Source organism: Ipomoea nil, unplaced genomic scaffold (genome assembly GCF_001879475.1).
Source record: "Ipomoea nil cultivar Tokyo-kokei standard unplaced genomic scaffold, Asagao_1.1 scaffold2868, whole genome shotgun sequence".
In the NCBI taxonomy this organism is placed as follows: Eukaryota; Viridiplantae; Streptophyta; class Magnoliopsida; order Solanales; family Convolvulaceae; genus Ipomoea; species Ipomoea nil.
In genome coordinates, this window is record NW_017619296.1 from 850,230 (window position 1) to 860,837 (window position 10,608).

A 10,608-nucleotide genomic window follows, 5' to 3' on the forward strand; every position below is an offset into this window, starting at 1 on the left:
TATATATATATATATAAAAGTTCAAAATCAAGAGCAAAGGTCAACACAAGACTCAAAGCACTCACAACAAGATTAGGGAACACATCCCAAGACTACGAAGAACAACAATGACTCACAAGAACGGCTCAAGGTATAATCTATCATCACACAATAGATTAACACCCGACATGCATAACACAAGAGAATAAGGACACGACCAATGGCAACACATGCCTAGGCAACACATGCCTTTGTGAAAACACACGTCACAAGAAGAGAACTCACAACAACGGCTACACAAGCCTTCGTGACATTACCCATCACGAATTGATATGCCTTACTTATGCCCGGTTCCAACCTTATGGCTACCCCCAACCTTATGTTTAGTTCCAACCTTTACCTCCAGGACCCCTGTACTCCAAGTCCAACCTTTTCCCTCCGAAGACCGTCGTCCCCTCTCTGACAGATCTCCAACAGAACCACCGATTTCATAGTACACGAGGGGACCGATCACACACACGGCAACACATGCCACCCAAGAAATACGTGAACCTTACACAAAGGTCATAAACTCCATAATCACGTCATGGCCACCACGAGGACCACTGCCGTACCTTGGTGACTAGTGTCCCATACCATTAATCGTGCAATCCAGGTACAGCCACACACACATCACACCACAACAGGAATCAATCAACGGATCACAACGAAGATATGAAACCATACTCAATCAAGGAGTGGATCACAGTCCAACAACAACAACGATGAATAACACAAGTCATCATCAACGATAGGAAGGTACAAACAACACACACGCTAGAATTTAAACACCGAACTAGCATGCTTATCAAACGGGTAAAACAAACGTAGTTCCGTAGAACACACAAGACTCATCATGGTTCATCGAAACACAATGTTGAACACTTAGCACGATTAGATACACCAAATCCTACATGGATTCCTACCATATAGTTCTAGACATACGAAACATCAAGAAGACGCTCAAATAGTTCCACAAAAGAACATCGGGAAGTCAAAACACCAAATAGCGAGTCAAAAGAATCACAGGGAACAAATCCCCCAACAACCACATATTGTTCCCCGCGGGTACAACACCCACGATCAACTTGTACCCCGCGGGTGGACGCCTACCCGCTGTTCCGCCCGCGGGTACGTACCTGTACACCAAATAATCCCTTCGGGGATTTTCAACACCAAGCTCACATTCAAGTCCAAAACATGCCAAATCTCACCAAATAAAACAAAATGACTTGAATCAAAGGAATAGCCAAGCAATGGCATACAAGAACCCTAAACACAAGCTCTAGATATGCATTTTCACAAGACAATGCATAAACACTCACATTTCATAGCAAAATCACATGTAGAAACCAAGAAATCATCACATAGGCAAGCAAAATAGATTTTGTAGAGCATGGGTTACCTCTTGTAGACAAAAACCTTCAATTAACACTTCACCAAGCTCCTAATAAGGCTCATCTTCCAAACCCACTTCAAGAACACACCAAAAGATCATAAAGATTCTATCTTTAAGAAAAGACACCTTAGAAAACACTAAAAACACAAGATGAACATAGATCTTACCCTCCTAGTTGCCCAAATGTATGAAAGGTATAATCTTGGAGACAACTCTTGAAGATTTGACAAAGCTTCAACTTGGCTTGGAAGAAAAGCTATCTACCTTTTTAGATAGAAGGTAGAGCTAAAGTTTGGAAAGTGTAAGGAGAGAAAATGAGGAGTGTCTACTAGATTAGCTTGCATTACTAACAGTGGGTGAAAAGTCATGAATACCCTTACTAACATAAAGAGGTGTAAGGGAATAAGGGAACTCCCCACAAAGCTTAAGGTACAACCTTGACTTTGGGGTTGACTAGTCAATTACTAGTCCCCGACTATTGAATTTTCAGGATGTTTAGGAATTAAGATACCAATTGAATTAGGATTAATTACTTAATTAATCCCTTAATCGATTTTGGATTACGGGGTGTCACAATACAGGATGACTGATATTAGCATATTCAGTTACAGTACTCATACTGCTCAGTAGACATCAATACACCATCTATGGTTCTGATTCAGGTATGAGGCAAATAATGGCTAACGGTCTACCGTTGAGGCAACACAACAGGAATATCAACCATGGCTGGAGATCAACACGGCTACGCTTCCGTTCTCATATGAGGTCAGGTGTCTCGTACACTATAGTTTATTATAGTTAGACTATTTAGATAGGCAACACAACAGGAATATCAACCATGGCTGGAGATCAACACGGCTACGTTTTCGCTCTCATACGAGGTCAGGTTTGTCGTATACTGTAGTTTATTATATTTAGACTATTTAGATCTAACATTTAGTTTCAGAGCCTTTATAATCTCCGCCTGGTTGATTGTATTGCCTAAAATCAACATTAAGTTTTTCCATATACATTGAGCTTTTGTATATGTTCATCTATCTAGTTTTTAATTGCAATTCTTTAATTATTCAAAATATGCATATAAAGAGCAAATATTGTTTGATATAATTGAGCAAATTGATCATGTATATTTTGGAATTTGGATGGATCATTTGTAATTGATTTAGGGTGGCAAGAATTAATTTTAGATGATTTGTGAGCTGATGATTGAATTTCAGCCTTAAAGTTTTACCTACTGCCCATCGCACAATGTTTTGGTGAGCAACTGTATTTTATTTTCGAGAACCAGTCGCCGGCGAGATGTTGAGCGTTGTTTTTCCTCTTGCAGCCACAGTTGTTACGTCATTAAGCTCGGTGTCCACAGCGGAAGGAGAATTGGCATTGCGACGAAGCTAGCGTTGCATCGGGAGGAAAGGTGGAGGCGGGGCTGGGTTTTCCCGGTGACGTCCTTTGCTTGTTCTTCTACGTCAGGCGACGCCGGCTACCGGCCGCTGCTACTCCATCTCCGTACTGCTCTTAGGGACGACGGCGGGTTGAGGGCAGTTGGCATCGAGCGATGGCGTTGGTTTTGGCTGATGATAGTAGTCCGACGGTGACGAATGCACGACGCGAAGGAACGTCGAGCTCTGCAAATTGTTGCCTGGCTGGTTGCATCGCGGCAGACGAACGGCGGAGGCGGTGGCGCTGTGACGAGACTAGGCGGTGGAGGCGGAACTGGGATTTCCCGGTGATGTCGCTGCTGCCTTCCTCTCTTTCAGGCACGCCGGCGACCATATTTGTTGTTGTTAGTCCGGTCTTTGTTCAAGAAGGCAGCTAGGGCTGATTAACGTGAAGAAGATGATGATGGGTTATGAGGGTTGGGCCGGGTCAGGCCCATTGGGGCAGACCTGGTCCAATACTAAAAAAAAAATAAATCTTGGGCCTATATAGTTTGTTTGGGTCTGCTTCAGTTTTCATCATCATATGTAAACTTCTTCTAGTTAATTGTTCAATTAATTCCTCCTTAAATAATTATTAAATTATCATTCTATTTGGAGCAAATATTAAGTTTTAATTTGCTATTTGAATTTTAATTTAATGTTAAGGTGCACATTAAATTGCCTCAATTGTTGCAATTTATTAAGAATTTATGAGTTAATAATAATATATTAATATGCAAAAATCCAAGCATGCTTTGTATATTCATAAAATATTTTATTATAATTATACATTTAGAAAAGCATATATATTAAGGTTGGATTTAGCATATTATTAACTCATAAATTCATTATTAGAATATCATTCATTTTTAGATCCTTAGGTCAATTTTAGGTATTATGGCCTGTTAAAGTAGCTTGTTTTGGTTTTCCGTTAATTTTGAGCACATTTTAGTTTTATGTGTTTCTGGGACTTTAGAACCTATTTTGAACAAGCTATTTGGGACCTATCTTGGGTCATTAAAGTATGGATCCCATCATTTTGATTGATATTTAAATAATAATTGTAGCTCCTTTTAAGATTATAACATGTTTATTAAGTTGTGCTGGTTATCAGTGATTCCTTTTTGTATTGAGCACTTATTTTAATAACTAGTTTTTTACGCGCATTGCACGATTGGGATAATTCCCAATGTTTTTTTTTTAAATAAGTATTTTAAAGTATATTAAGAATTTGCGTATTTAAATAGGTAATTCTTACCCCAAAGGTTGAGTCCCCAACCCCAAGGGCCCCCCACACTCCGACCCGACAGAGCATTGTGGGAAGTTGTAAATCACGGTGACTCAGTGGTTCAGCAGATAGAAACAAATGCCGGTGCGAACAAGGAATCTGCCCACTTTGGACATAATTCCCGCACTGCCGCCGCCGAGGTTCAAACCTTGGTCTCTTCTCCCAAATACTGCCCACTAAACCATTGAGCTAAGCCCGTGCGGGTTAAATAGGTAATTCTAAGTTTATAAATGCAAGATAGTATAGTCAAGATTGATTATAATTGTCAATAAAATAATTGTATAGGTATGGTTGAAACCAAATACGGGACATAAGGGAGAACAAATAAAAATTAGGGCATAAAATATTAAATATATACTAATATTGTTTGAGGAGATTTCGACATTATGATTTGTGGTTAAGTTCTATTAAGACTTTAATATTAGAATTAGATTAATGGTGTAATTATAATTCTATATTAATAGACTAACGGCGAATTAACGGTATTTAACAGAAAAATTAAATGGATAATCATATAATTAAGGATAAATTAGAAAAACTTTAAAAAAAATTAAAACCTGAACAATTTGAACCATTCATTTGATTTAATAATTTGGCGGTCATTTTTTCTACCCAATGTTAATAATTAAATAAATTCGTTGGTCAAATCTGCTAATATAATCCACTAACTACGGATTGTCAAACAAGGACATTGCAAGGTAGTTCTCACTTCAATTTGTTGTGTGATTTGAATACTCTCTTTGTCACAAAATCTCTCAAGTAGTTAATATGGTTGGCTTTATTAATTATATATTTTTTTAATTTTTTCATGGTATTAATAAAATACTTGGTAAATAAATATATAGCATTATTTTGTATTATAACTTTGATATTTAATTAGAAAAATAGTGCACAAAAAAAGATAATAGACAATGTAGTGAATATAATCAATTGATGAATTTGAATGTAAAAATTTTTACATTTGAGAAAGATAAAGACAATATAACTAATGAAAATATTTCTCTTAATTAATTTATTGATAATGAATAATTTTTTTTCATTGAATTAAGACATTGTAAGGACAATGTAGCGAATATAATCAATTAATAAATTTGAATGTAAAGAATTTTTATATTGTAGAAAAATAAAGACAATATAACTAATACAATTATTTCTCTTTTTTAATTTATTCATAATGAATAATTTTTTTTTGAATAAAGGCATTGTGGACACATAATTCTAAATTAAAGAAATGCATATCTATAATTTTTTGTTGTAGCTACTAAATTATTATTTATATCTACTATATCTACTATATATATATACTAATAAGAGCCCAAGAGAGTTAGGCCTATAATGGGTAGAAAAAATGGCGGTCATGTTTTTTAATCAAATGAATGGCTCAGATCGATCAGATTTTATTTTTTTCTTAAAATTTCCTAATTTATCCTTAATGAATATGATTTTCCGTTAACTTTTCCGTTAAATATTATCTTTTCCGTTAATTTATGTTAGTTCACCGTTAACTTACTCATTGATTTCGATAAGAAAGGTCTTAGGTTCGAACCTCATCCCAATCAAAGTTGGCATAATTAGTACTCTATTTTACTCTTATTAAATTATAAATAAATAATAATTTAGTAGCTATAACAAAAAATAATACATATGCATTTCTTAAATTTAGAATTATGTGTCTACAATGTCTTTATTCAAAACAAATTATTATTATCAAGAAATTAAATAAGAGAAATAATTCCATTAGTTATATTGTATTTATTTTTCTCCAATATAAAAATTCTTTACATTCAAATTCATCAATTGATTATATTTGCTACATTGTCCCTACAATGCCTTTATTAAAAAAAATTATTCACATTATCAATAAATTAATTAAGAGAAATAATTTTATTAGTTATATGGTCTTTATATTTCTCCAATGTAAAAAATTCTATACATTCAAATTCATCAATTGATTATATTCACTACATTGTCTATTATCTTTTTTGTGCACTATTTTTTAATTAAATATCAAAGTTATAATACAAAATAATGCTATATATTTATTTACCAAGAATTTTATTAATACCATGAAAACATTTAAAAAAATATAATTAATAAAGTCAATCATATTAACTACTTGAGTGATTTGTTGACAAAGAGAATATTCAAATCACACAACAATTTGAAATGAGAATTACCTCGCAATGTCCTTGTTTGACAATCAACAGTTAGCGGTTAGTGTTAGCGGATTATATTAGCGAATTTGACCAGCGAATTATATCAACGGTTGGTAAACAAATATTTGAAAAAAATAGCTGTTTATATTAACATGTAAAATGACCTAAGGGTATAGATAATAATAACAACAACAACAACAACAACAACAACAACAACAACAACAATAATAATAATAATAATAATAATAATAATAATAATAATAATAATAATAATAATAATAATAATAATAATTTAAAAAAAATTAAAAAAATTAAGCCAATCATATTAACTACTTGGGGATTTATTGACAAAAGAGTATTCAAATCACACAACAAATTGAAGTGAGAAAATATCTCGCAATGTCCTTGTTTGACAATCAGCAGTTAGCTCTTCAATATTAGTATATATTTAATATTTTATGCCCAAATTTTTATTTGCTCTCCCTTATGTCCCGTATTTGGTTTCAAGTATACCTATGCAATTATTTTATTGACAATTATAATCAATCTTGACTATATTAACTTGCATTTGTAAACTTAGAATTACCTATTTAAATATTCAAATTTAATATTCAATTATCTATGTATGAACAATCCAATATAATCTTGTCTTAATATACTTTAAAGTACTTATTTAAAAAATATATATTGGGCATTATCCCAATCGCGCAATGCGCGTAAAAAACTAGTAATTTAATAAGAGTAAAATAGAGTACTAATTATGCCAACTTTGATTGGGATAAGGTTCGAACCTAAGACCTTTTTTTTTTTTTTTTTTTAATTTTATTTTATTGAAATCAATGAGTAAGTTAACGGTGAACTAATGGCAATTCTTAAAATTTTAACGGAATTAGTAACGGTGTGTGGGTATTTTAAGAAATTTTAGTGTAAAATTTAAATCTTATCAATCTTTTAATTAATCTGAGCCATTCATTTGTTTAAAATCTGTGACCGCCATTTTTTCTACCCACTATAGGCCTAACTCTCTTGGGCTCTTATTAGTATAGTAGAAGTTATTCTTATTCCCCTTCCAAAAAAAAAATTATTACTAACTACCATATTTTGGTATTCATCGTTGGTAATAGTTTTAATTATTATTAACTACCATATTTTGGTATTCATCGTTGGTAATAATATTAAGTTTTGGGTCTACTTCACTATTAGACCATTTTCCATCCATGTTCTAATTTACATGGGCCATTGAGGTTTATGAGCCTAATTTGAGTGATTAAGGGCTATAATTATTGTCTTGGCCTGTTTTGAGACATTAAGGATTTAACTGTTATTTTGGCCATTAAGAATTACAAACTATTAATTAAGTTGATTATTGATGGGGTGTGGACCCCGGGCCCAAAGCCTGGAAGAGAGAGAAGAAGCCCAAAAGTAAAGAGTGGCCCGAAGGGAGGAAGGGGCCAGACCCAAAAGAAGGAAGACCCAAGAGAGGTATGGACTGAGCCAAGGAGTCGGCTCGACCCCAAGATCGGCGCGAGTGACAAGAAACCATTTGAGCATTTAAGAGGGTGTTTAAGAGACCCCGTCAAAGAGCCGTTGGGAAGCCCAGTAACGGCAGCCCAACGGCCTTTAGAGATAAGTAGTGATTAATGGGCCAATTATGACCTTAAATGTATGTTTTAAAGTCCAATCCAAAGGAGACCTACTATAAAAGGCTCCACAAAAGCTGTAAAAAAGGGCAAGTCCATGCCAAGAGAATAGAGACCCACATTCACAAAAGAATTCTTATTCCCTTCCATTTTTGAAAGGTGAATCCACCAACCACGGTTGTGTTGGACCTCCCTGGGCCCAAAAACCCTAAAACCAACACTGGCGCCGTCTGTGGGGACGTAACGAAAGGTTACGGCCGTTCTTGTGCATCCAGAGGAGAATCGGAGACAGAAAAGAGAGACGAGCAGATAGAAGCAAGGAATCTTACGAAATGTTTGAGGGACGAAGTCACGCCTCTGGTCGTAACGGCGTGCCGGAAGCAGACCTAAGAGATCAGTTGAACCAACGGAATTTTCAGAGTCAGGGAGATAACTCGGCGCCTCTAAACCGACCGGCATCGATGATACCCCTCACTCCCGAACAGATCCAGGCCATTACTCGTGCCGTAGCTGCGGAAACTCGAGAAATGAGAGAATCGACGGTCTCCCGACCGCCCAATCCACAGCCGCAAGACCAGCAACTGCCCCAAAGGTCGTATAGAGGCGGGCGAGAGGATCGAAGAGCAGAGGATCCGCCGTCACGGTTGGTTCATTCAAGACTAGGCCTAAATGTAACGCGTCGATCGGCGAGAGAACGACTGGAGGAGGAGAATAGAATCGTGAGGCCATCCGAGAAAGAACTCATACCAGAAGAACCAGGACTCGGGCACGACAGACCGAGAGGCCCACTCGCAACGAGGAACGGCAAGCTGAGTCGCAAGTCGGGGAGAGTTCCGAATCCACGGGAAATCTTTCAAGGAATACTGGCGAAGTGGCTCACCTGGCTCAGGAGTTGCGCAATTTGAAGGAGCAAGTGGAAGGCAAAACCAAGTCCCCAGGTTGGGCACTACTCACCGCCATGCCCTTCTCAGCTGAAATTATGGCGTACAGGATACCCTGTGACTTCAAGTTTCCAGAGCAAGCCACTTTCGACGGGTCAGGCGAGCACCTCCTGAGCTACCAGTGCAAGTTCTAGGGGTCAAGGACCCAGTCATGTGCCGCGCCTTCTTGCCGACTCTGAAGGGGTCGGCCAAGAGATGGCTTGTGGCCTTACCCCCAAGATCGATCCCCAGCTTTGAGGAGTTGGCCGACCGCTTTATGAGCCATTATGCTGCCAACATAAAGCCTAAAAAAGACCTTACACACTTGGGCGACATCCACCAAGACGAGGGTGAGTCCCTCAAAACATACCTAGCACGGTGGCAGAAGGAAATACAGTCCATTGATGAGGTTGAGGATCAGACCGCTATAACATTTTTCATCGAGTCACTCCGATCCGGTCAGTTGTATCGAGATTTGCGGGATAACAGGCCAGCCACATACGCGGAGGCCATTCACATGGCCAATAACCGAGCCAACACCGAGCAAGTAATGAAGTACAAGCGACAACGTGAGGTCGGAGGATCCTCCGGAGGAAAACGAACCAGAGCGGATGCAAAGGAAAGACATCAGAATCCGCCCAGGTGACAGGAGTACCGACACGTGTACGACAGAGCCAGTACTCAACGGCCGAACCCCCAACACCCAGTGCATGAGGTACAAGCGGTAGCGCCGCCCCCGCCGCCTCCGCCTCCGCTAGCGAGCATACGGCGACTGCTGACCCGGGTAAGCCGGCGAAGTACTGTCGCTATCACAAGACCTACATCCACAATACAGAAGATTGCTACTACCTAAAGAAGATTATGGAGGGGATCATCCAGCAAGGTAAATCGACCCCTAACCAGTGGCGCCGAAGATCTACGTCTCAGGCCAAGGAAGACGGCGACTCCTCTGGGTCGGCTGAGGTGAGTCGCGGCAAGCAGCCGGCTTCCGAGGAAGACAAAGCTCAATGGAGACAGAAACCGGTCATTAACATGATAGTGGGCGGACTTGAAGGAGGAAACTCCTCTAACACTCGCAAGACCTGGGCCGGGCAATTGTATGTGGGGGCAGTCTATGGGCATGAAGGTAGCCCGTAGAAAGCATGCCGGGAGCCTATAACCTTCACCGATAAGGATTTACCGACTGGCCAGACACCACACCGCGACGCCCTGGTAATTGCGGTGGATGTGAATGGGGTGGTCATTCGACGAATCCTGGTAAACACCGGGAGTAGTGTCAACATCTTATACCTGGAGACCTTCACCAAGATGGGCCTAGCACGGGAGCGGCTGTCCCCAGTAAAGACGCCCCTGGCTGGCTTCACGGGAGACTCCACAGAGGCCGAAGGGTCCATTACCTTCTACTCGAGGTCGGCAGTTATCCTAACGTACAAAAGTTGGATATGAAGTTTATCGTGGTTGTTTATCCTACTTCCACAACGCCATTCTTGGACGACCCGGCTTGGAGGACTTGGGGGCGTTGATCTCCATCGAGCACTTGTGTATGAAGTTTCGCACGCCGATTGGAGTGGGCATAGTACGTTGTGACCAAAGAGTCGCCCGCGAATGTTATTTGCAGGCCTGCCGAGGAATGGGAAAGCGAGAAATAAGGGTGCATGAAATCACCGAGCGGACCACGAAGAAAACAATGCCGCCCCGTCCGGAACCGGCCGTGGAATTAGAAGAAATCAAAATCGATCCGGTCCGACCGGAAAGGCGGGTGAAGATCA

General features: G+C 38.9%; 1 pseudogene; it reads right to left on the reverse strand.

Annotated features, from left to right (window-relative positions):
- LOC109160660 overlaps nucleotides 1–8,879 on the reverse strand; it is a 35,111-nt pseudogene extending 26,232 nt beyond the window's left edge.
- Between the last annotated feature and the right edge of the window lie 1,729 nt (nucleotides 8,880–10,608).